Raw genomic sequence first — 26345 nt, 5'->3', positions numbered from 1 at the left:
AATCCCTTGGAAATGTCAACCACGTTTGAGGAAATGTCAGCAGAGCTGGGAACACACGCAAACACGCATCACCCGAGCGTGCGCACACATAGGCACTCGCACTCAACACCATGGCAAGAAAGGCAACGTGATATAGGGCAGTCAAGTCCTGTGGGTGAAATCGGCTCCATCTCCTTCATTTTCCCAAATCTCAAGGGAGAATCACTGCATGCCTCTGGAGGTTCTTATTCCCAATGATGTTGAAGTTGTAATCTGTGGCATTTTCACATGACTAAACATCTGCTTTGCAACTCTCTAACATAAAATTTTGCAATACAATAGTGATTCAACTGGTAATGCCCGTGTAGCGACGACAGACCAACAGCTGGAATTGGCACCGGAGGAAACCGAGGAGTAATTACATGATTTATTGCTTGAAGGTCTTTTAAAAGTCTGTACTCAGTCTTAGATGAGTCTTCAGCTGTTTGTAGAGGAGTATTTCAAGGGCTAATTCATGAAATCATAATTTCCTGTAGTAAACAATGATTCAATCCCTGGTCTTTCTCCCTCCCTTGTTCCTGTAAAATAGATAACATGGAACGCTTTGTAATAATACAATTAATTTAATATCAAAACTCATATGTTGATCCTTAGTCGTCTCAGGTGATCTCATCTGCAGCCACTGACATCATCCTGTGTTCCTATTGATCTGTCCTCACCCCCGCTGACTAACTTATCGACATCCTCAAGTGTATTTCCTGTCTAGACTGTCAGCAGTGTTTATGGATGCCCCTGCCCCCTGGTGACACACGCGCACACACACATGTGCGCCCGCCTCCTCTGCTTATCGATGTCTCCTTCTGCTTTTGACTCCGTCCTCCTCCTTAATGAGTCTGATAGGTGTTGAACTGCAGATGTTGTGCAAGGCTCAAGTATCGACGGGCATGGCCGTGATGAAAGAGCTTGTCCCTGGCAAGGCCTGGGTTAGGTCATAGTGACTGAGTGTGTGAGAGAGAGAGAGAGAGAGAGAGAGAGAGAGAGAGAGAGAGAGAGCTGAAAGAGGAAGAAGAGGGAAGGTTGAGAGAGAGAGTTATTGTTAGAGGGTGCATGTGCTTCTGGGTGATGTGCATGTGTAGCGCCCCATCACTCCTTGTGTGTCACTGCTAGGAAGTGATATGAGTCCAGAGCAGGGTCCTTGTGTGCAAGACGATGTCAGCACTGCTTCAAGAGGTTGACAGGTGATATGTGGGTAGAGACAGGCAAATGACTAGAGAGGTTGTGACTGTCTTGATTGACAAGGCTCGCTCTCTCAAGACACTCATACAAGCACACAAGCACTCACACTTTTCCCTGTGCAAGCCTGCAGGCCCTCTGGACTCTCTCTTTATCTTCAGCTTCATATCAAGATCTGCACTCAGCTGCTAATGTCTTGTGATCCTTTGAGGGCATACAGTACTCCACACTGCTGTGTGATTTCTGCTGGCAGGCTCTCTTTCCATGTCCTGCAACATCATCCATTACCAACTTCCTCCTTACCGATTAGAGGAGATGGTGCTGAACTGTGGAATTAACCTCAATTAGTGCTACCTCTCTAGATCTTTCTCATTTCACCTCCTGACTCCTGCTCTGCATCTTACATGTCCCTGGTCTGTTCCTGCTCTATTCAGAGGGCATATGTCAACATTAGTGTGCATATAAACTCAGACACCGTTCTTAAATTAAAAAAAGCTTCAAAGAACAAATGATGTCTTACTTTTAGCCATGCTAGCGGCATTGCTTGGTCTGTCAACCACTTTGGTCAAGACTGAAATATTTCAACAATTATTAAATGGATTTGTTTGTACATATATTCATGGCTCCCAGATGATGAATCGTACTGACTTTGGTGATACCCAGACTTTTCCTCTAGCACCACCAGATTGACATTTGTGCTTTTGAGTAAAATATATCCACAACTTTTGATTGGTTTTGCTGTAAAATTTGGTACAGACATTCATGGTAATAACTTTGGCAATCCCCTGGCTTTACACGCAGCACCATCAAAATTATAATTCGTCCAATACTTTGGCTATAATCAAATGCCTGCAAAACTAATGACATTACCATCCACCCCAGCTGTACTTTGTGTTTAATGCTAATTAGCAAATGTCAGCTTGATAACATGCTCAACTAATGGTGAGCATTGCAAATATTACTTTGCTAAACATCAGCATGTTAAAATTATCATTGTGAGAATGTTGCTGGTGTTAGCATTTAGCTCAAGTACAGCCTCACATTGCTGTAGACTCTTGTCTTGTTAATCTCAGAACTATCTAATGGTTGTATCCACAGTACCACTGTTATGTAACATGACATACTGTGAGTAACCATGCCCCTCCCTAATTATACTGTATGGGCATAAATGAGTCATTTGAGAGCAATGATGGCAACAGCTAAGTGTGCACCATCAAATCTTGGCATCCCAGCTTGTTCTTTAAGGCCAGTATGTAGAGTGTTACTCTCCACCATCTGTTTTCAGTGGACGAAAGACAATATCTCAGTAATTTAATTATAAAGGGTCATGGCCCTGACCTGACAGAGCAGTACAGACACTCCGTTTCCTCTCTATATCCCTCTCCTTTTTTTTTTCACAGTTTAATATTCAGTGTGGGGAATTCATAAACAAGCCCCTTACGTGTGCATTTTTACTCAAGAGAAAGACAAAAGAAAGACGGCAAAGAGGCTGAAAGAGGGAACGAGAGACAGTAAAGGTTAGGAAACCTGTAGAGATGTTTGTTGTGTATGTTTTCTGGAGTAGAGGTAATCCCCAGGCTCAGACATCAATATTTACCTGCAAGTTTTTGTCTGCTTACACCTGACGAGACTGGGAAGGCGCACCCAAGGTGTCTGATGAGGAGGATATGACAAGTAAGGAGACTCGACAAAGCAAAGAAGTGAATATACCCAGTCTCTGCCAACACACACAGACGTAAACACACTCACATGAGAATCCCAATACTTCAGTGGCACAGCCATTACATAGAGTGCGTGGGAGAGGTGGATCGTTAGCTTGAACAAAGGATGAGTTTATTGTTAAATGAGGTCTGTGTAAATGGTTTTTAACTGCTGGCATGGCGGAGGCAGCTGTCTGGGCTTGAAGAGAGGGCAGGTGGCACCCTGACCAGCAGGTGGATTTACATATAGGCCAACAGCCAAAACACTTGTCGGTTTTTGTGTCATAGCTACTGTTGTGGTTTTACCCACTCAGTCTGTAACTGTAGAAGGAAGCATTGATGCAACTTGATGCTCACAAACACCTGCATGTGTTTGTGTGTGAGTGTAAGCACACAGACATGCATATGCACAACACACACACACACACACACACACACACACACACACACACACACACAAAAAAAAGAAGAAGCACTAACTACTTCCCCCCTGGCTCCTCATGAGAAGTCATTAGGAATGTGTCTGTGTGTTTTATTTTTAGCAGTGTGTGTTTAGGAGGGGTAGTGGAGTCTCGTCAGTCTTCAGGGCCCTCCTCTGCTCTGTCGCTCTGTGTCTCTGTCTCCAACTGAGAGCTATGTATATTTCATAAGCCCAGGGTGCCTTTTTGTCTTAAGATGCGCTGCACCTCCCCTGCCTGTCTCTCTGCTATTCGTCAATGGAGGGAGCCATCACAGCCTCTTTTAAACTCTCCCCCACTTCTCTCTCTCTCTCTCCTCGCTGACAGCCACCCTCTGCTTCTCCCTCTGCTTTTCATGGTCAGCTTGTCTCTCTCCTGAAGGCTCATCCCTCTTTCCTCTTTCAGCTGTGGAGGGGAGCAGAGTGGAGCACATCCAAACAGACTTGGGCTGTCAGGAAAACTCTCTCTCTCTCTCTCTCGCTCTCGCTCTCGCTCTCGCTCTCTCTTTGTCTTTGATTCTGTCTATCTGTCTGTTTTGCGGCTCTTTCGCTTCTGGGAAGGGACACTTATTCACCCAGCACTGCATCCCCTTTAGTTGTTGTCTTTTTATAGCCGAAATCTGAGTGCTGTGACAGCAGCTAAAAATGGTTGCACCAATGACAAGCTACATCAGCAGTTAATTGCTATATTTGCACCATCAGTGTCTTTTTGTTGTTTAGATTTGATAATTATGTCGATATTGCTGTTGTAGCCCCAATAACAGTGGGGTAATTGCTTTGTAACATCTTTAGGGCATCTCTTAGTGTGTTTAGCAGAATCTCAATCTTGAGTATCTTGAGTTGTTGGTAATTAGTGTGGGGAACTTAAATTGAAGTCACTCATTGATTCAGTTGTAATTAATTAACTCCACCTCTGTTCCTTCCTGTCCACAGCTGGCCTCAACAACAAGGCCCGGGACCCCCATTGACACAGACTCTTATCCCCTCCCATAGACGTTACACGTTACATTAACGCACATCTTTCAGATTATTAGCACTGTACATTGCACATATTCTTTATGTTCATACTGTGAACTTTTGCACAAACCATACATCTCTTTCATTCTAAAAACATATATTGTACATACTTTTTATTTCCTTATATTTCTTCATAGTTTTATTGTCAATTTTTCTATTTTCTGTTTATATTTCTTGACTTGAAATGTAGCACTTGATTTTTATCTTTTGTATTTTCTCTCAATTTGTATTGTTATGGACCAGAATGCCAAAGCAAATTCCTTGTATGTGAAAACTTACTTGGCAATAAACCCGATTCTGATTCTGATCTTACTAAAAAATCTTCTTTTTCTTGTATGTTAATTATGTCTTTATCTTTATATCATTGTCTTTCAGACGTCTACTGTGATTGAGAGTGCGGCTGGAGCCACTAAGGAGGCAGACTCGGGGCCTTCGCAACCTGCAGGTGACCGCACTCCTTCTCACCCAGTGACCTTGGAGCCAGAACGCCCACCTTCCAGTGAGTATATCTAAGTTTAGTTTAAGCTAATGTGATCTTTGATAGATGTTAGTGCATCTAGGGTTAGAGTTCAAACTCCGAACCCTCTTGCTGTGAAGCGACAGTGCTAACCAGTGCACCGCCGTGCCGCCCAGATGTTAGTACAGATGACTACAATTAAATATCCCTGTTGCTATTCTCCAATCACTAGCAGCAGCATCTGACACATTTGTCATGTTTCATGTTGCATTTCTTGATCTCACTTTTCTGTAAAAGCTTTGGTTTAGCCTTCATCATTCCATTTCTAAGAATAGGCCCTACCCTCTCAATGTATATCTCTTCAATTAGCAGGCATCTTATCTCTGCTTCCTTTTTCCTGTGTGAGGTGTCCTCCGTGGCAGCACAGGAAGTAGTGAGACAAGTAGTGAGACCCCTGGAGTGAATGAGATGAGGTCTGAGGCGGCTCTAACACTCAAATGGAAGAGTGACAAAAATGTCTTTTGAGTTCCTCTTCTCAGGCTTGTGCTGTCATGTCTTCTAACAACCTTGAAACTCTTCAACCACACACCTCAACCGCCATTGTATTTTATCTATATATACCTACAATAGCTATCACCCTCTCACGCAAGCTAGATTAACTCTTTGTTTTCCATCTTTTGACATTACAACGGTCAACCTATACATGCTGCTGTGTGAGATCAAAGGAGATAATGATGATTTCCCTGCCGTTTGTTTTGCAAATATGCAGGGGATCTGATCGCTTCACCGCCTTTTGACTGTTTAATAGCAACTGCTTTTAATTATCAACAATGCAAACCCAAAGACTCTCCAACATCTGTACACTGACATTCATCAATGTTAACACACAAAGTCACATGCCTGCACACATATCTCATTCTTTATTTGCTTGTTTTAGTGATTTCTGTTAATCTGACTCTGATCAGTTAGTTTCTGATTTCTGCCATCCCCGACCCAGAGCAATGGATTATGGGCTTTGCAGTCACTTCACTCTATCTCTTCATCTACAGTATATTGTGTTCAGCCAGATAGATGAATATGCAAATCGTACTTGGGATGGTAGTGATGAATGAGACTGGAAGATGAGTAGCAAGATGTCATGATGAAGCAGGCATGGACACAAAAAATAAGCAACGTGTGCGTGTGTATGTGTGTGAATATGCCCAAGGGAGGCCATCACTACAGTGGGTTTTGGAGCTCAGTGCATTTATGTGGAAAGTGCTGCTGTCTCCTCTTATCAGTGTAGCTGGACTGCCTTTTCACTGGGTATCTATTCCCTCTCTTTGTCTCTTTTCCTCTCCTTTTTACACAAACGTTTACACTTACAAACACAGGAGTTTTGTAAATCTAATTTTCTTAACCCCCTCCCCCCCTTTCCACTTTCTCTCCTCCTGCTCTATCTTCCTCTCTTGCTCCACCTCTTTCTCTCTTTTCTCTAAGGCTATTTCTGTTTAGCCGTGAGGGCCCCCCTGTCGTTTACAGAAACTCATCTCAAGCTCTCTTTCCAACTGAACCCACACACAGGCACACTAGCTCAACCACAACACACTCGAAGACACTTGGTTAAACAGTCATGACAAAGGGGGGCAACCGCACGTCCACAGACACACAGACACACACACACACGTACGCGCAGAAGAGTGAACGTTCCTCCCAGGGGTCTATTGTGGGTTGAGAACAGGGTTTTCATGAGTTATTTAAGTGCTCTCCATCATGCGTGTTGCACTGCGGCCCTCACTGACATGACACGCCCCATTTCCTCCGCTCAGGCTAGAAACGTGACACAAGACACGCTTGCGGTGTTCACACAGAATAGAGTAGAGAGGTGCACAATCAGTCATAGATCTTAAGACTGTTGGGTTTAAAACAGGCCTCACATGCAACAGCTAGGCTAAAGGGACAGGCTGATTATTTGAGACAGCTGATGCACAGTCCTGCTGTCCACCGCAGTCTGCTCTCTGCAGGGTTTTAATTGTGCGTGTGTGAATATTTGGCTTAATGGTCACAGCTCTAATTTAAATGTTTGCTTTCACCAGTGGTTTGCAGAGAGAGAGGGAGGCATTGTGGGTATTTGTGAATGTCAGTCTGTGAGAGAGAGTTAAGGAGATCTATGATAAGATTCTCAAATATAATCAGATCTGAAATATCTCCAAAAATGGAGACAAGAGATCCCCATTTCTCATTTCAAATGTCCCAACATATTGCGGTCCATCAAGAGATCCTATCAGACAGGAAACAGACTGAAGTGGGCAGGAAGTGACATCTGGGCAGACCACAATGTACAATGCTTCAGGCCCGTGGACCCGTGAACACATTCGCTGAACACTTCATATACATCAGCAGGCGCTCAGGCTCGAAACAACCACACAGTATATACATCACTATTAGTGGTGAAGGAACAAGGTAAACCTCCCTGCTGTCTCATGCACAGATATCTCATGGAGGGAAGGACACACAGGACTAATATAAAGGGCAGAATATATGGTGAGGAAATTCGTACCATTATGCTTTTCTTTGTCTGCACTGTTACAGCATCTATCACTCTTACCTCTTGTGTGAATATAGCCTTTCTCAAAATTTATTGTGTTCCCTTCGATTTCATCACAGTCGTATCTCCTCGATCTTGTCATACTGAGCAAACACATTTAGAGATATGCATGTTTATGTTGTGTGTATATATGTGTGTCTTGGAATTACATATGCTGATGATGTGATTGTCATGAGATAAGCTACGGGTGTGTTTTGATTGCAACGGCACAGCTGGACTTAGCAGACTTGGCAGTCTTGTGCGCTTGGCCGCTGGCCAGTTCAATACAATTACAATTACCCACCGTAAGAGCACGGCGCACCACTGAAGATGGGGTGTGGGTGCTGGTTGGGGCACAGAGGGGGGTAATTCACAATATCTGGCAACCCACATTTGCTCGGGAGGAGGATCAATGTCTGAGCTGTTGCTTTAGCCGCTGTGGTTAACGTTTCACATTAAGAGTCTTGCATGGAGAACACAGCAGTCAGGTTCAATTCACAAACAGCCATGTTACAAGAGCACACACACACACAGACACACACACACACACACATTAAATGAGGAACAGTCTGTCCATGAGAGGCTGATTACAGCTGCCCATCCCTGTATCTCTCCTCCAGAGAACAGAACAGCAGGTGGAGGGATGAGAGTAGCAATGCACATAAAGAATAGAGCTGAGGGATGACAGGAGCGGTGTGCTGGGAGGTGGGGAAGGAAGCTATGGGGAGGATGGTGAGAGGAGGACACTGAATAGAGAGACGACAGGGGATGTGTTTGGAGAGAGAGAGATCAGAGGGTGACAGAGGAGGCATGGAGAGGAATGCCCCCCCCCCCACACACCACCACCACTCCCTCTCTTTTCTCCTTTTCTTTTGTCCTCCTCAGTAGGGATGGCAGGAGGGTGGGCTAACTTCGAATGACAGTGACAAGCTTGCCACCGCTCCCATGAAGCACAGCAGATGGAACTGTGTGTGGTGTGTGTGGTGTGTGTGTGTGTCTGTGTGTCTGTGTGTGTGTGTGTGTGTGTGTGTGTGTGTGTGTCTGTGTGTCTGTGTGTGTGTGTGTGTATGTGTGATTAAAATGCCACTGGAGACCAGGGTATACCGAGTCTCTTGGCAGCGCCATGCTTGGCAGAGCGCCACCTCACTGCCCTCTTTTTCCAGCCCAGCAGAGTGGGCGTTGAGGTGTGTGTGTGTGTGTGTGTGTGTGTGTGTGTGTGTGAGGGGAAGCAGTCTCAACAAACAAATATTAATTCACAGTGTTCCCATTGTCTGTTCCATTATATCTTTTCTTCAGGGGGCAAGCGAGCTGCATGGCCTGTGTTGCTGTTTTTTCATCCATCTATTTGAGTAATTCAGTAATGTAATGATCACAGGATTTTTGAGAAACAGAGCTCTGTTCTGCAGTGTGGCGCCAGTCCTGGCGGGCATGGGGGAATTAGTCAGGAGACAGTGGGTTTGGCACTGTGCCACGGTTATTAGCCACTCACAGGGTGGGCACGGGGTTATGCCCCAACTCAATCACTTACTGTGTTTGCGTGTGTGTGCTTAATGTGTTTGTTTCTGTGCGTGTGTGTTTGTGCATGTCAAGCATTTGAGTCAGGATTCTCCTCTGATCACACTGACCTTATTGTGCAGTCACTTCTGGTTGATTTGTACCCTTTCCAACACATTCCTCTCTCTGAAATGCTGAGAAACAGGCCGTTAACCCCCCCTCTCTCTACCCCTCAATCTCTCTCTCTTTCTTTCCCTTTCTCTCTCTCGCTCTCTCTCGTCTTCCCTCCGGATGGGTTTGATTTAGTGACTGTGGTTTTCCATCCAGAGCCTAGGAGCCACAAAGAGTAGACTTAGGGAGAGACCTATAGATTCACAGCAAGCGGAGCACGTCATTACTTGGCCGTAGCTCATCAGCAGATACATCAGCAGGCTGGAGCACTAATAGATGCGAGCTGTCGCTGTTCAGGAAGCAATAAACCTCTCTTCATTTCATCCCCTTAATTATTTCCTTCTCACAGATTGCATGAGTTGCACTAAATGATGACAGCAAAAGGCGAGTGTGTTAGGTTATTATGGCTGAATATTAGGCTGCACCTTACAGTATATATAAAACAAATTCCTCTTTTGGGCTTTGGAGAAGTTATATTTAGGCCTCAGTGGCCACCCGATGTGAGGTTAAGGCTCAGTATAGAACCGTGAGGTCAGGTTGCAGACATGTTTCAGCAGTATAGCCCTGAAAAAGATGACCGCTTAGTGAGAGACCTCCAGACTCTGACCTTTGACCCCACTTTCACCAGGAAACAGGTGTTCAAGCAGGATTAAGCCTAACTGCCCGCTCACTCACACAGCTGTTGGGCTGCGTGGTGTGTGTGTTTGTATGTGTTTCTTTTTATTCACAGCAGATGGACAAAAATAAGAAAACCTTACAAACACCACATCAAACTACAGCCTCAAAAGAACCATCGAGCTGAGATGTGTGTAGTGAGGATGTTTTATACAGAGGGATTGAATGAAAGCAGAGTTTTATCAGTGCTGTTAGCTTTCCAACTGAGCAGTATTTGATTTATTCCTTTGCTTTTGTTTTTCCTTCTTCTCTTGTCATGTTTTTCTTATTCCCCACTCCTCCCTTTTCCTTATACCCCCCCCCCCCCTTCTGCAGCCCCATGACTTCAATCATCCCCTCCACCCACCCAGCCTCCCTGTCTCCACCTCCACCCTCTCTCTCCCTCTTTTCATTCTGCTCTTCGATCCCTCTCTCCTTCCCTCCCTCTCAAACTGTCCTCCACTGTCAGGCAACTTGGCTGAGGCTAAGTGCTTTTTGCTGTCTCGCTGCAGGTGGGACTGTAATAAAGCTTGTCAGTGGGAGGCATGGGTCGCACTGTCACATGCTCTTTGCCTCCCCTCTGTTAACTCTTAACTCCCTCCTCCATCTCCCTCCAACCATCCTTGCTAACCCCCCCGCCCCCCATTCTCCTCCAAGATCCTCTGCTTTTATTTTTTCTCTCTCATTTTTCTGCCTTTTCTTCCCCATTTCGTCTTGCTCTTACCCGAAACCGTGCTCCTTGACTTGTCTCTCATGTCTCTCTCTCTCTCTCTCTGGTTTCCTTGCCAACGGCACTTTCAGGAACATGATGAAGAAGAGCAGCAACAGGAGACACCCCTCTCAACATAACAACCACACACACACACACACACACACACACACAGGCACAGCCACACACACACAATCCATGTAAATGACTCCAGGTGAGGTTGTATTGTTTGCCCAGCTGCTCCTGCTAACCAGCCTCTCCTGTTCCATAGTAAACCAGCAGGCTGCATGGAAATCAGCTTCCTCTACACAAAACAGTTCTCTGTCACTCCTTGTCTTTTTATGTTTGTGAACAGTGTATGTGCTTGTATGTTTATGTATGTCTGTGCTTGTCTTTGCACATTACACTCAAAGGGCATCTAAAGGTTAGAGCTTGTACACTGTTTGCGAGCATGTTTTTCCCGACTCATTTAAACCCATATTCTTATTCTGGTGTGTGTGTATCTGTGTGTGTGTGTGTGCAGCTTCTAATAGAAATGGCTTGTACACAGTATTTTACTTGTTCTAGCCACAGGATGGCAATACTGAGCCCAGTCTTTAAAGGAATCCTTCTTTACCTCCTCCTACAAGCCACTTTTCACCCATATGCACACACACACACACACACACACACACACACACACACACAGCCGTCTTTAGTCTGAGTTAGCCCAGGCTTGTGTTAGGTGACAGAGTGCAGTGAATAATTTAGTCCTGGCCATGTTAATGGCTGACAGCGAACATGGCCTTTCTACTCCGCTGTTGGCCCATTACTAGTACATTCTGTTTCACTCTCACTCTTTCTTCGTCTCTCTGTTGTCCTCTTTTTCATGCATGGTGTTATAGTGACAGTATCTAGATGTCATTTTTTTCTAATCATATTTGTATTATCATATCCTGAAAAAAACATGAGGAAAACTGTCTCATGATTGTCTCCAATAGAAATAAAAAAACGGAAATATTTAAGGCCTCATATGAATTTATCATTATTTCAACACCAATTTCTGGTGAAAGTGTTACATTGAGCAACAATCACCTCTTTTCTGTCCTTATTAACATTTTCCTTGGACCACCTTGGTGTACAAATTTATCCTGTCCTACATGTGATCAACCACTAAATAATATAAACAATATCCAAATACCTGACCTGAAACCTGAAATATATCTTAAAATAAGTTCTTTTAGCTACCATGAAAATTACTTCTTCCTGGTACCAACGGTCACTCTTAGTAACGCAAAATACAGATAATTTTTTTTGCAAGATGAATGTGTGCCAGGGGCAGCACAAACTTGTTTTGGTTGGCAAAACTAGATGCACATTCACTCTTATATTTACATGGATGTATTTACAAAGGTAATCACCGACTTGGTTCTTCATAATGTCTTTAACAATATTAATTAAGCACTCATAAGGTTCATTTTGACCGGTATTTATAATCTCTGAGCATTGTTAGATTCAGTGACATTTTTATCTCTCTGGCTCATCTTCATTTAACTATATTTTCCTGTTCTCATATATTTTACTTCCTCTGTGGTCTCCCCTTTTCTGTTTTTCACCTCGTCTTCTCAGTCCCCACCCTTCTGTCCTCATTCTCGACATAAACTGTTGAGCAGATACGCAGGAAACACTGTGTGTTTGAGTGTGTGTGTGTCTGTCTAGGCCCAGTCAAGCACTATTAATGTTATGATTGCCCTGCTGGGCTTCAGTTCTGTGTGTGTGTGTGTGTGTGTGTGTGTGTGTGTGTGTGATATGTGGGTGAAGAATAATATGACCCTAACTCTAATGCAATCACATACACTAAACAAATTATAGCTCCCTTCCTCTCCGTCTCTCTCTCTTCACTTCTCTCGCTCTCAATTCAACCATGAAGATGTTACATGTAGTGTACGTGGTTTTCAGCCTGTACAGCCTATGTGTGTTTTTCGTAAGCGCTGCCTTGCTCCATTTTTCTCTCTGATACGATCAGTATGAGTGTGTTTGGGGCAGTAGGAGCCATGGAGCCTGGCATGGCATGCTGCAGCAGTGCTGAGGTCTGGCCAGACTCAGGCAGGCTCAGGGGGGATTGGGAGTGACGTGTCCGGGGTGAAACACCCCTTAGTTGGGACTCTCCACCAGCCTCTCTGGCTCCAGCCTGGCTGATGGAGTCCAGCTGGGCGTGGAGAGGAGGTGCTCCATCTATCTGCTAGCCCCCTCTCTCCTCTCTTCTTTTTGAGCATCTGTCGGTCACATCAAAGTGCTCATCTCCTCACTTCTGCCGTCCCTTTTTACCTGATCTCACCACTTCTTGTTAGCTGTATTTAATTTCATGTGTTTCTTTCAGTCTCTCTGCCCCACCTCCTCTTCCCGCTTTCTCTCTCCTGCTGCTTTTTGCTTTCTCTCTCTGCATATCACACATATACTATTCCTCCTCCCCCTCCATCTCTCTATCGCACACACACACACACACAAACACATCCAGAACCCTTGAAGTGGGGTCATGATTGAGGCGTGCTGTTAATTAGCCGGCAGTGGTTGTTGTAGCAAAGCATTGGTAGGGTGTAATTAATTAGGTGGCATGTGCACAGTGGGAGAAAAAGAGGGAGAGGAGAGATGGAGTGAGAGAGAAATACCGGCTATCAGTCCTCCTTTTATCCTCTGAGCTCAGATGAGTTCCCCTAATGAGAAAAAATGAGATGCTCCCAACCAGGGAAGAAAGCATTTTGTCCTTTACATGTTCTCTCTGCCTCTCCTCTGCTTGTCGTTCTGTCACTGCCTTGTTCTCTTTTCATCTGCCTATCACATCCGGGCTAATGCTAGTGGGGTGCCAGTGAGTTTGAGTCACCAGCCATAGATCTCCCACAGTAGAGTGAACACAGCCTCTGGGACACGTCCAGACACACTCATACAGTGCTGACAGCTATACCACACAGCAGAGATGGTATGTAGCAGACAAGTGCTTGCATTTCTGTGCATTTGTGGGAGTTTATGGGCTTTTACAGATACCCTGTTGTAATGGCTGCTGCTCTACTCAATGTGTGCTAGTAGAGAGGAGGAGATAAATGGAGAGATCTCAAAAAGGCATAGAAAATGTGGGAGGGGGGGGGCAAGAGGTGCACAAACACTCAGAGCTCTATTGATCCTCTCCTCAGTTCAACACTGACTCCTTGACCTCATTCTGAAGCACCTCTGTGTGTGTATGAGTGTGTCAGCAACTGTATCTGAACAACTGTGTGTGTGTGTGTGTGTGTGTGTGTGTGTGTGTGTGTGTGTGTGTGTGTGTGTGTGTCAAAGCCATAGTGTGATGTATCTGTTTACAATAACCACAAAGAATCTCAACTGGTGTCAACCTGTACCCTTTAATGGCCTCATGAATATTTAGATGCACACAACGCCCCGCCCTCGCACCGCACTCTTCCTGCATAGTGTAAACTGATAGTTTAATGGCTGCCTAGCCTGCCCTGTCCCGTGTGACTGAAACTGTCCTAGGTGACAGGTTTATGGACAGTCTGGCAATGTCACCGGAGACGGACAGCTATTTACAGCCCAGCGTTAGACACTTTGGACACTGGCAGTTAGTATAAATCCCCTGGTGGGATCAGCCAGTGGATAATACACATTGTCGACCACGCTCTAACGTAAATCGTCAAACACACATACTGTATGCAGCAGGTGATCGCTCAGTCAACCACTCAGTCCTTTGTAACCTTGTTAATACTGCCGTCCACACACAGGCATACCTCACCCGCAAATGTCACACACATGCTGTAGATCTGTATCTGAGTTATTTACGGCCCCCTGCCATCACGGTAACAACCGGCACTCTCTTTTCCTCCCTCCGTCTCTCTCTACCCGCCTTCCCCTCCGTCTCTCGTCCCCTTCAACTATCATTTAGCTTTACGAGGTGCCCTAAAAAGAAGCCCGAGGTGTGGACCCCACCCTCCTCCCCTTTATGTTGGAGATATTTATATCTTCCATAAGTCAGATGTACCTCTCTCTGTTACTGAGGAGAAATTGATGACAGAAGGGTGTGACAGGAGGGGAGTGGAGCAGAGAGTCACAGGAGTTTGGCGGTGTAGGTATCGGAGTCTGCGTATGTGTGAGGCCTCTACAAGTGTGCACTGCATGCAAACAGACTTATTAAGGGAAAAGAGAGGAGTTGGATTGGCGAGGCGACAGGTTAAGCAAAGGAGGAGACCGCTAATCAAGAAAAAAACTGAGAGAGAGAGAGACATCTGGACAGATAGGGAGGCAAGATCTGTTTCTTTCTTTATGAGCTTTCCATCTGTGTATGATACTGTTGCTATAAACAAGAGGTCAGCTGAAGAGTGGCTGTTTATGAGGTCCATCTCTCAGAGTGAGCATATCAAAAAGCCTATGAAATCCTGATCAGCCTCTGTGTGTATTTGTGTTTGCTTGTGTGGCTGTGTTATCCATCAGAACCATTAGCAACCATCTGTCTCAGACTCTAACAGGAGAATCAGAGCCCAACTCTCTTTGCGTTGTGCATCATGCTGTAGGAGTTAGCTTGTATGTATGCGTTTGCCTGTGACTACGTCTGTGTATGCTTGTTTGTGTGTGTGTGTTGCAGCAGAAGCTACAGTAATCTGCTGTATCTGCTGCTGAGACGTAACAATAACATAGCGTTCTTACTATCACGGAAACACACCTGGTCATCGTTCACCACAGAGCTTATACTTGCATCGCTCTGTGTTTTTGCGCAAACTGCATTAGCATACAGTGGGTGTCGCTACTCGAGGAGATTAGAGTAATCTCACATGAAGAGATACTAAGTCACCTTCACCATGTGGTTGGTCCAAGGTTGTGTCATGCTAACTTGCTCAGCACACAGAATTTTGTTTCTTCTGATGTGGCTAAATGGTGTGATTAGTAAACTTGTTTACGGTGTGGGTTTTCTGTTTTTTGTATACTTGTCTGCCTGCGTGTGTATGTGTGTGTAGCGTCAGCGTTCTGACTGCTGGTGTGTGTTTTTTTTCTCTATTCCACTGGGGATAAAGAAAAGGTTTGTTTGATTAATTAATGCTGTTAGACATGAATGTAAATGATCAAAGGAGCACATTAGCATTTTATGTTTAATTATTCATGAGTTGCGATTGCTCATGAATTAGGACACCTGTGAGGGCTCTCTCCTCTCAAGCTCAGACACTCACTACACACATACACACAGTGACACACACAAGCACATCCTGGGAGGTGACCTGGTGTGTTTAACCAGACCTGCTCGTCACCCCTGTCTGTGTACACTGCTGTGCACAGGGATGCAGGTCACTGCAGGTTCATGCTGGTATTATTAGGTTATGCCGCCGCTCTGGCTGGGGTTCAAACGTTCTGATTAGGTTACTGCGTAGTGCTAAAGCTCAGACTGTCACCCTGACTGAATGATTCATCTCCATGGAGACAAGAGAAAAGCTCTGATCTAATTACCCATACTGCTGCCATCTCAGACTTGAAGAGAGGACTGGGTGGCGTGAATAAGGCTAGAGGAGCAAGTGAGGAAGAGGAAAGGGATGAAAGGATTGCGAAAGAGGGCTAACTGTAGAGGAAGAAAAAAGTTTAAGGAGAAGAACCTGATCTGATGCTAAAAATGGAGAGCTTGATAAAAACAGGTATTATTTGTCTTCTTTCTTCCTCCTCTTCCTCATCTCTCCCCTCATCATCAGCAGCATCCAACTGCTGCACAAATGGGCCCTTGTTGCCATGGATATGAGCAATGGTTCTCCCGTTCTGCTCGATGGGGCTCAGTGATAAATGGCGGGATGTAGAGGAAGTTAATAATTTATCCCGGGGAGGGAGCGACCGTTCTGGGGAGCGTTACCTAGCATAATGGGTTAAGTGCAGCGATTGCTGCGTGCAGAGCAATAGACTCACAGGAGGTGATATATAAAAAATGAATAAAGGCTGAGTGGAGCCTGCTGGGAAGGAATTGTCAAGGGACTGGGTTGGTGTGTGTGAGGGGTGGGTGTCGTGTTTTGAGAAGAAGGCTTTGTCATTTCTTGAAGTTGTAAGATTGTCAGGTAAAGAACAGTAGAGACTTAATAGAGCTTCCTCCAGGCTTTCAGTAAAGATCTCCTCCCACTCTACTTTTACTAGAAATGAAAAACAGCTCAATATGCTTTGGGCTTTGAAGTGTGACAGCAGCAGTGACAGATGAAGCTGCTGCAGAACAGAGGTGCGGGGCCTAGCTGTGTATACCACGCTGTCATTATCAATGACTCATTGACACTTATGTGTACATAAAGAGAGAAATACATGGATAGACCTTTTCTATTCCTCATTATCCGACAGTTTATTTTTATATAACATTCGTCATTTCCCTCTTTCTTTTTATCCCCCTGGAGGAGCCAATGATGCATTGTAGCATTTGTGCTATATTGTGATTACACGAGGGAGAGAAAGAGTACAAGAGAGAGAAAGGGCACATGGGGTTGGCCCACACCTCCGAGAGCATTAACAACAGCACCTGCTTCACATCTTCTTAGCAATTTATGAGGTGCTACGCTCTTAACGCTGCCTCCCTTCCAGTCCCTCCATCTTACACTCCCCCCTCTTCCCGTTGCTCCCTCTTTTAGCCCTGCTATCTCTCAGATCGTGCAGTTGGAGGCTGATGGTGCATGCTCGGGGTGATGTAGGGGTCACCGTATTGTGTTAATCCTAGAGAACATATCAGATCAGCTTGATTTCATTATTGTCCCTCTGATGCCCCATATGCAGGGGCTCAAAGCTACTTAGAATGATCCTCTCCTAGTGATGGGAGAAAAGAAGCTGTAGTCTGTTATCTGCGGTGGAGCTGGAGTCTATTGTGTTGGACACTCTCGCTGCATTCTTGGAGTGGATTTGGAGCATAACAGGCTTGTGTTAAAACATAGCAGAGCCTCACATCTTTTCCCTATATCGCCTCCCACTGATTATTTGATGGGTTTTTCAACGCTCACGTCTGATTTGAGTAGCATAGTTTGAGTCTATGCTCCTTAGGTGTGAGTGTGTGTGTGCATGCATTATCACGTGTGTGCCCAGTGGAAAATATGACTTGTGGTTTCTTTTCATTTCTTCTCCATTTTGTTTCGAGTGTCTGTGTTTTCCAGGAGCCTTTTTTCTCTGCCTCCTTGTGGCTGATAAGTGATGCAGATAGCTGTGATGGATAATATCGCCTGACACACACACACACAAACATACACAAAGCCAGAAACACACACAGTAAACCTTTCTGTCCTCTCTCTGATTCAGCTGAACAGTTACAGATAGTGGCTTTGTGTATGTGTGTATTTTTGTGTGTGCTTTATTCTCATAAAACATAGTGTGTGTGTTCTCAATGTGGATTCTCAAAACAGAAGGCCCAGCAGTGACATCTGAAGCAGGGCATGGAGGGAGGGAGAGGATGAATAGGAAGGAAGGAAAGAAAGAGAGTGTGATTATTTTCTGCAGGTGGAATAAAATAACACCGCCCGGAGTTCAGTAATCACCATGTTCAAGTAAACATCAGACGGAAGGAAGGAGAAGGACGGAACATGTTGAATTGTAATTTTCATGGTGTTTGTTTGTTTTTTAATAATACTGTTGCCTGTAGTTTTTGCAGCGGTCTTCGCTCAGAAATGACAGATGAGTGTCACAGAGAAGCCGTTTGCAGACTTGTTAAAGTGATAAGCTGCTGCTCTTTCTTCCTCTTTGCTCTCCCGTTGTCCGCTTACTCATGTCGTTATCTTTTTTATGAGCTCTCATTGTCACTGCCACACAGTGGGGTTGGACAGATGCTACGACGAGCTGTGGCAGGGTCAGGCACATACTGTACGACACACAAAAATCACCCGTATTTAAGCATACACACGCACTCCTCCTGACGTCCCCCCCCACACACACATAGCCCAGGGTTGATGTCAGAGCCCTGCAGGCACCCAATTTTTGTGTGGCAACCTGACTGACAGCTTCATCAAACCCCCACCCCGTTGTACACATATGAGGACACATACATGCACACTGATACCCACACACACACATACACATGTACAGACTCATGGCCCCCCCAGGTTGCCTTTGTTCCCAGCATCTGTTTCCCTCTGTGATTAATTGCAATTAGCGAGAGGTTTGAAGGCCTGTGGAAGAACACAGCAAGAGGAAAAGCATCAAGATTAATGAGGGGAGGCATTCATCAGAAAGAGAGGGAGGGAGGGAGAGAGAGAGAGAGAGAGAGAGAGAGAGAGAGAGAGAGAGAGAGAGAGAGAGAGAGAGAGAGAGAGAGAGAGAGAGAGAGAGAGAGAGAGAGAGAGAGAGAGAGAGAGATTTTTATGCTTTAGTAGCATTGTTTTTGAAACTTTCATGCCAATAAAGCCTATTGAATTGAATTGAGAGAAGGGGGAGGGGAGGATAGAGGGATGACACGGTAAGAAGGGAGGGGCTGGTTAGAGGAGGAGGTGGAGAAGGGAGTGATGCTCAGATGCTAATGACGTAGGAGATGGGAAGAGCGGAGGAGCGTGACATAAAGCAAAAGAGGGAGAGAGTGAGAGCAGCAGATAGAGAGGAAAGGGGGGGGGGGCAGTTGTCAAAGCTCAGGCCACAGAGCGACACCACAGGGGACTGATTAAATATGGAAATTATAATTGCTAATTGACCTTTATTAATCAGAGCAGTAGGGGGGGGTGTATTGCATTTTTGTGTCTTTTTGCGTACTGTATGTGTGTGTGCGAGATTGTGTATGTGTAAGCACGCGCGTGTGCGTACTTGACTGTGTTTGTGTATGTGTGGCTGTTTGATCCCCTCATGCAGCTCTCTCTTGTCTCAAAGAGCTCTCTCATGTTTAAACACAGCATAATGGGAGAAGCAGCTAGAATAACTCACACACAAGCACACACACGCGCGCGCACACACACACACAAACTGGGTGGTAATGAGAGTGTGAGTATATTATGGAGAGCTAAATAGGGTCACTGTGGAACCTCACTCTTTGGGCTGCCAGATGTGCAATCATGAATGCATGCATGCACTCCCATACACATGCATACAAGCAAGTCCTCTCATTTCTCCCCCTCACTCTCCTTCTTTCTCCTTTTCTCTCCTCCCAACACTTTGATGTCTTCATGCTTATTATTACATTTTAGAAAAACCCTGACACCCGGTTTCATTCTGCATTAGAAGCATGTAGATGTTTCTCTGCCTCGCCTGGCTCAATATGGATTTATTTCTTCTTGTTATCAATACACACACACACACACACAGACATATACGGATGTCAGTCTTGTTGCCAGATCACACAGATTTGATTAGAGAGTCCCTAAATTCATTAACCCAATATGATTTAGCCAGCCGTCATTAGAGCCACATGTAAACTGGTCTGTAGTGGTTTGATTTGGTTTCAGCTTGTCGATTGCATCAGATTCATCCTCCATGAGCTCTGCAGGTCTTAATCACTTTTAACCAATCGCTACCCGAGAGATCCATTAAGTGCAAGTATGCAAAGACACCTTTTTTTTCCCCAGTAAACACAGTCTTCCACTGTTGGCCACTGGGAGCAGTTGAAGTTAAGGGAAGTGCTTTCCTGAAGGGGGCCTTGACCATAGAAAGAAGAGTTCTGTGTGTGCTTTTCTCTCATGTTCAAGATTTCACTGCTCTTTTGAGGATTCAGAGGAAATAGGTAGGTCTGCTGTTACTGTCTCACTCTCACCTTTGAATCTGTGTTGCCAGTTAGCTGTCTGCAGCTCTAAGGGCATCTGCTGAGGCCGAGTGTCATTTCTGATCCCCAAGAGACACAGACGGGGGACTCCTCCCCTCTTAGCCCTGGCTCCTCTAATCCTGTTAGCTCAGCTCAGGATCAGACTGCCATGACTGGTCTTCTACCACAACAACCCCCCGCCCCCCTCTCAGGGGCCAAAGGGGCCCCTGGGCCTCAAAGGGACAATTGTTGCAGGGTCCAGAGGTGGTGATGAGGGTGAGGGGTCAGTCATCAGAGGGAGAAAAAAATGGGACACACACATGCCTGGGCACACACACAAATTTAAAATATACTCACAGCATTGAAGGAAAGGACTCATCTCCCCATCGCTAACTTTCTCTCTCTCTCTCACACACACACACATACACACATACACACACTGTTGTTATCTGAACATATTGGCTGTCTTCTTTCCCATTTCCTCTATTCATTCTCACTGGGCACAGCAAAGAAGCTAGGCTGTCCTCACATCACTGCACACAACACACACACACACACACACACACACACACACACACACACACACACACACACACACACACACTACAATGCACTCAATACACAGTGGACTGGCTCAGCCCCTTTTCCTGCATTATTCCTCTTTTGTGCTGTTAGTGAGGAGCCCACCTCTCCTTAGGGAGTGGATTGGGTGTCTTAGGAGGGCAGCAGAGCCTATCAGCTTTGACTTTGACTGTTGCCAATTTCCTCACCAGTAACCAATTGCTGAGACACACAGCAGTAGAGCATAGAGAGTGATGTTATACCTCATCTATCCAGCAGAGGGCGCCTGGCACAGTGGAGCTTCGGGTTCCCTCCTTTTGTCATGACTGCTGACTTTTCTGCTCATCTATGAAGGAATAATGCCTGAAATCAACCAGTGTACAATGTTAATGGCATTTGAATTAGAACACCTCTAAATTAATTAGGTAAGTAAAGTATGCAACAATCAAAGTGTCACTGTTGATAAAGCTATGTTGCTGTAAGCAGTGGGGGGAATCGACAGACTGATTTGTTTGGTGTTATCAATCTGGGTTAGGCTCGGCTGGCTCTAGGCTTGTTTCATCTGTGTGTGTTTGTGCGCATATGTGTGTAAGGCTTGCTTATATGAGTGTTTGTGTGTGTGTGTTTACCATTGGGTAGGGAGACAGTTTGATTGAGCTCTGCGCCGTAAAGCTGTCTGTTTGCCAGACGGTTTGTCTCCTAGCCAAGACTCTGCAGCAGAGAAGAATACAATGATTATCTGTCACAAGGCAGCAGCGTTCTTCATCAGTCTGGCTAGCAACAGCCCAGACTGCCCTGTACAAGCCTCAGACCACACACTGAATCAGCCTCGGGACCTTTTTCAACTCTGAAACTCTAAATGTGCTTTATTGGTTCTTTTGTCTGAGCAGTAAAATGTTCTTTTACATATTTATTTTTGGCTTGATACAATTTGACCTTCTCTGTTTGACTTTAAAGGGCCTGTAGTAGCATCTACTGGTTTTCACCATACCAGAGAGTGCTGTGAGCAAGTCTCTCTTTTGTTGTAGTTTCTGTGTGTGTGTGTGTGTGTGTGTGGGCCATGCAATAGTGTTCAGACAGCAGCGTGAGAGGAATGTCAACAACCTTTAACCTCTGGACTCATTAATGTGAGGGGTGTGGGGTGATGATGTGGCAGTGGGATAACTGGGGTGTGTGTGTGTGTGTGTGTGTGTGTGTGTGTGTGTGTGTGTGTGCGCGCGCATTCAGAATGGTGTCAGAGTAGACATGATTTATCACGTATTAGTAGGCAAAGAGGAGGAGGACAAAGCTCTCAAAAGCCTGGGGTTACAAGGTCAGGTCAAAGGTCATGAAAGGTCAGAGTGCTGAGTGAATATCAAAGAGCACCCTGGGAGCTAGATATGGCCAACCAGGGCCAGATAGGCTTCCAGAGACTGACTGGTCAGACAATAGCATGTAAACACACACACACACACACACACACACCTCACTTGCAGGCTGATGTAGGTGGAGTGTATAGAGGCTAAGGTCGGTGTGGTTGTTCAGAGGTCAGAAGTCAGGGGAAATAGCCGTTAGATCAGACCAGGGAGTTACTTTGCCCCTCCACCTCTCTTACGTATACAAGCACACGTGCATTAGCGCTCCGACGTGGGTTACCTCTTGACAGTCTGACAGCAAATATGTTCTAAAATACGCATCTAAACCAAGCATGCTGGTACACCCAAACAGACATGTACAAGCAGACAAAGCCCCACAAAGGCAGCTAATTTCACACTGACTCTGCTGGGGCCCTGTTTGGGCACGGCTGCGAAGCACAGACAGAGAGACAGATGGTGCAGGGCTGGCAGGAGGAGTTTCTGCTGTCCTCTGTGCGTGTATGTGTGTGCCCGAGTGTGTATATGTATGCGTTTGACTGATTGTTTATGTGAATTCGTGAAATCGCGTGCATGCATTCTCCTGTGTCTTTGTGCATTTTCAAACATCACTTTGTACTCCACACAACAGCGGAGTCGAGGCTTTAGGCTACGCTTGCAGTGCCTCTCCTAACTGCTTCCTGTTGCCAAGCTAGGTGTCAGGAAATGTTACCCCCAGCACAACCTCTATGTCTTCATAGACGTTTTTCAATCGAGTCACAGTGTTTTGTAAGAGTCATTTCCTTTCCAAGAGACTGCAGAGTGGAGACTGTGCATATTAAGCATGAGGAGGACCTGTTTGAAGTTGAATGTAGCTGGCAGTGAATGAAACAAGCTCTTGTATCTTTGTTTTGCTGGAGGTATTGTTTTCTGTTGCACTGTGCATGTATGTATTTGTGCATCTGTGTTTGTGTGTGTCTGGGTGTGCACGTGTGGTTGCTGTAATTGAAATGACTGGTTTCCATGATAGCTTGTGCATAGCTAAAGCTTGTTAGTGTGCATGGCTTGGTTGAACTGGGGCCAGTGGGTGAGGAAGAAAGGAAAGGAAGAAGCGTTATGGAAGGAGCAAAGGAATCAGGATAAAGGGAGGAAAAATGGATCTGTAAGACAGTGAAGGAGGTGGCAAAGAAGATGGCAATAAACCAAGAGGATAATGAGAAGAGATAGATACAAATGGGTCGGTAGAGGTAACGATGAATACACGTGGTGCTACCAAGCTGTTTTAGCAGGCAGCAGCCAGAGGCAAGTCTAATGGGCTAACCGGCTGACAAACAGGGAGACTGACTGACTAGTAGTGAGGCTGACAGACGGCCAGACGGATAGATGGACAGGCTGACAGCCAGTGAGCCAGCCAGGCAGACAGGGAGCCAGTGTCATCCCACACTGGGAGAACAGGAGGAGCGAGAAGGGTTCATATTCCCCAGGACAGGTGGCAGAGACATGCCACTGCTGCCACCTGGCACTCACTGCCCTGTGTCCTTCCTCCCTTGTTCTTTCTATGAGCCATAATATTGCTATCAGCTCTTGACCTGGTCTTCCTCCAGAGCCCCTGTTGTGCTAGTATAACAGAGCACAGTTTTTCCCAGTTTGACTTACTTACAAGATCGAGAATCCCCTCTTCTAAAGGCTTCACCCTCCCTGTTGTGGGGCGAATAGGCCAGGCAGGCAAAAGGCAGCATGTTAGCGATTAGTGATTACCATCCTCCAGCCTTCCTCGGGCTCAGAGAGGCATGCAGGTAAGCCCTCTGTCCCCATCAGTCAAGGCCAGGGCTGTGTGGGCAGGTGGGGGTGGCACTCTAGAGACTGGACCCTGACTCCCCCAAGTAGCAGAGGCCACCTGCTCCCATTCGCCGCTCCACAGTCCTGTCTGACCACGGCCCCGCTAGCACCACACAGGCTAATTAAACTCAGTGTGGCACATACACTCTTACTCCCACTCACACTGAGAGACACACATATCGCCAGCTCACGTCAACTGTGTGAATTTAATAACACAAATAGACACAAACACTAACACACAAAGAATAATCCACCCACACTCTCCCACAGAAGAAGAAGTGAGGAATGCAAACATTTTATAACACGGGAACAGAAACAATTGTATTACACACTCGCACACACACACACGCAGACTTCATGCTGCCAACAGACTGTCCCACTTTAGAGTGGGAGTGTTCTATTTGGCGTCCACCCACAGCTCTCCTCCTCTCTCTGATCTCACTGCAGCATTTTTCGTGGTCCCTCGACATACCGGGGAGGACAAAGCTGTCACTGATGTTACGAAGACAAAGCCTTCAGGACAAGGCTTTTCCCCTTTATCTCTAATTCATCTGCTATTGTTTCCATATGATGGCAGAGCTGGGCAGGAAACAAATCCCATGACAGCAGGGCAACACGCACTCATTCCCCTGGTAGATTCTCATGGAAGGAGATCACGTTGAGATCACTTTTAATCCTATTTTAACTATTTTGTATTTTTGTTTGTCCTTCATAATACTGACTACTTTACCTTTTAACATATTTGGCTGTAAGAATTAATAACTTTGTAAAGTTAGCAGGAACAAAGAAACACTGCAACTCAATGCAACACCCAACACTCACTCACTTAATATGAACTGACAATCTATATACAGTATTTAGAGTATTTTCTTCATGTTTACACTTTATAGATTATGAAACTGTGACTTTTAGTCATCTTTTTTTTTGCAAATTGGAAAAATGGCAAAAAGAATAACTTCTTCAGGGAGAAAATGAAATAGTGTCTGATGGATTAAGTTTGGAAAGCTAACTGCGACTTAAACCTTTTGCAAAAAAGCGAATGGAGAGGGGATAAATATTTGGGGGTGGTGAAGAGTGTGTGTGGGTGTTTGTGTGCGTATGTGCGTGAGAAATGCAGAGGCAGACAGACACAGGAAAAAAGAGGAGACAGTGGTGGAGAGGGACTTTGAGAGGTGTGACTGTTCCCTAAACTGATTTAAGGCCCAGCCCTCCCAGACCCCCACAGCTTCCAACATGCCACAGGGAGTTGTCCCATAATCCTCTGTTCCAGGTAAACAGCTTTCTTCCTCCAAAAGCCTGGACCCATCTCCTGCATACACACCATCAAAAAGCTCTCCTTTGCATATGCCTTTTAAACCTCCTCCTTTCTTAATGCTTGGGGCCCCTTATCTGTAATGGAACTCACTGACGCACAAATGCTGCTCTGTAATTGGTGCAAATTAGCCTGATGTTTGTTGATTTGTGGCTGATGAGGTGCTTAAACAAACAACAGTATCAGTGTTTGTCTAGTCTGTTGCTGCCTTTCCGTTTTTCAAGTTAAGGTCGTATGTGAGATGAGACATTTCTGCGCTTCTTCATATCTCCATATAAAAGAATATATCAAATATTACCATGGAAATCATATCCATCCAGAATAAACTTCACATGTAAACATGTCCTCTCCTGAAGAGGTTATACAAGGCCATACAAGCCGTACCCCTCGTCATGCTGCCCTTGGCTGTCTGGTGTTAACATGCACAGTGTCCATGATGGGCGAAGCTGTGTTCTCCTCAGTTCTCCTCCTCCTCTGTGTTTAACAAAGTCTTTCACTACAGAGCAAAGAAACTCCTCTGTTTACACTCCATCACAGACACTTAAACACTACTCCCTCGCCTCTGCCTTCCATTCCCTCTTTAATCTCCCCCTCCTCTCTTTTCTTTTCTTTTCTCTATCCACTCCATTTAGTCATTAGGTCGGCTCTCATCTGCATAAGCTTTCCGTTGTAGCACTCGATTGCACTGGGCTCCAGCTCATGTTTATTAAATGAGCCTTCTTGTTGTGTCAGCCCCACAGCTTGCCCTGCTCTCTGCCTTGTCCTACTATTTTCTTGCTTTGCTCTTTCTCCCCTCGCTGTCTCTCCCCTCTTCTTCCCTCTCTCAGTGGTTGGTGTGCTAGCCCCCCTCCCCCCTATTCCTCTGTGGGGGTATTAAAGGCTGTTTCTGTTGGCCGTCACTCTTCATAAGTGGTGTCTTGCTCAATGTGTTCGCCCTGTTCCCTGTGCGAGTGCACCTCAATGCCCTGGTGCGCGCTCTCTCTACAGGCCCCACTCAGAATGGAAATGAAGGGAGTCTGTAATGAGTTCCACTCAGCCAGGGTCCCCGACCCCACCGCCATCAGCCAGCTTAGAGGAGAGAATCAGAGAGACAGAGAGAGGGTAGAGAGACGGGGGTCAGAGATGGAGGGAAGAAGAGGCTCAAGGGAAAACACAGGGCTTTTTTCATTTTTTACACCCCCTTCTTTTA

General features: G+C 45.6%; 1 protein-coding gene across 1 annotated transcript in view; it reads left to right on the top strand.

Annotated features, from left to right (window-relative positions):
• The window catches only part of gse1b (Gse1 coiled-coil protein b), a 160911-nt gene that overhangs the window by 45644 nt on the left and 88922 nt on the right, over positions 1–26345 (top strand). The window contains exon 2 of the mRNA XM_070903391.1: positions 4762–4885. The gene's annotated coding sequence lies outside the window, so the exon portion shown is untranslated. The remainder of the gene's footprint in view (positions 1–4761; positions 4886–26345) is intronic.

The sequence above is a fragment of the Enoplosus armatus genome, chromosome 1 (genome assembly GCF_043641665.1).
Source record: "Enoplosus armatus isolate fEnoArm2 chromosome 1, fEnoArm2.hap1, whole genome shotgun sequence".
Lineage (NCBI taxonomy): Eukaryota > Metazoa > Chordata > Actinopteri > Centrarchiformes > Enoplosidae > Enoplosus > Enoplosus armatus.
Note: the sequence above shows the minus strand (reverse complement) of the source record. Positions and strands in the feature narration are given on the sequence as shown.